Source organism: Humulus lupulus, chromosome 4 (assembly GCF_963169125.1).
Source record: "Humulus lupulus chromosome 4, drHumLupu1.1, whole genome shotgun sequence".
Taxonomy (NCBI): Eukaryota; Viridiplantae; Streptophyta; class Magnoliopsida; order Rosales; family Cannabaceae; genus Humulus; species Humulus lupulus.
The window spans coordinates 78839439-78840566 of NC_084796.1; the positions used below are offsets into that span (position 1 = coordinate 78839439).

A 1128-nucleotide genomic window follows, 5' to 3' on the forward strand; every position below is an offset into this window, starting at 1 on the left:
TTCCCATAAGATTGAAGAGCATTGGCCTCCTCCGAAAAGGCTTCTTGGTAGGAAGGACAGGATTGGGCATTATGGCACACACTAGAACATATAGAACAGACATCTTTTCTTGGTTGTATTGGAGAGTTTATAGTTTGGCTTATGGCTAAAGCTTCTACTTTTCTCGCTAATTTATCTAAAGATGTTCTTAAGTCTACTTCTTCTTTTACTTCATACCTTCCTCCACTTTTTGGTGAATTAGTTGACCTAGACCTAGGATCAAAATAATTCCATTGTTGTGAATTGACAGATAAATCTTCAAGGGCGTCCCACGCCTCTTGTCCTTGAAATTTTAAAAAATTTCCAGTATGCATAGATTGAATCATTTGAAGATTAGAGGGAGTCAAACCATCATAAAAATATTTTACAAGTCTCCATTTTTCAAAACCATGATGAGGACATTTTAATAATAAATCTTTAAATCTTTCCCAACATTCATAAAACTCTTCATTATCTTTTTGAAAAAACTCAGAGATTTCTCTCCTTAGACTATCAGTTTTAGACATAGGAAAAAAATTCAGTAAGAATTTATTATAAAGTTGATCCCATGTAGTTATAGACCCCGTGGGAAGGGAATTTAACCAAGCTTTTGATTTTTCTTTTAATGAAAAAGGGAACAATCTTAGTTTGACCGACTCATCAGAAAAATTTTGAAATTTAAATGTTGAGCAAATTTCTAAGAAATCTTTGACATGAATGTAAGGATCCTCTCTATCTAACCCATAAAAAGATGGCAACAATTGAATGATTGCTGGTTTAAGCTCAAAATGAGTAGCAGAAGTTGTAGGTAAAACAATGCATGAAGGAGCATTAGATGAAATAGGTGCAAAATATTCAAGCAAAGTTTTTTCAGGCACCGCATTTTCATCAACAATATTAGCAATAGGTTCCATGATGCTCAGATTTTTACTAACACTTTCAATTTCAAATAAAGATAAACGTCTTTTTACTAATCGTTATTTAGAGTTACGTTCCCAATGATGCATACAATTTTCACAAACAAGGCAACAAGGATAATCTCAAACAAGCAATTTTCTGATGTGGAAGATCAGTTAAAACCACAACCAAAGAGCATACTTAGAATTTTTA

The 1128-nt window shown here is 32.9% G+C and overlaps 1 non-coding gene across 1 annotated transcript; it reads left to right on the top strand.

Moving 5' to 3' along the window:
• Nucleotides 1–423: 423 nt before the first annotated feature.
• Nucleotides 424–530, top strand: LOC133833393 (small nucleolar RNA R71). The gene has a single exon (XR_009892774.1). It is a non-coding gene; the product is annotated as a small nucleolar RNA R71 (small nucleolar RNA).
• Nucleotides 531–1128: the final 598 nt, after the last annotated feature.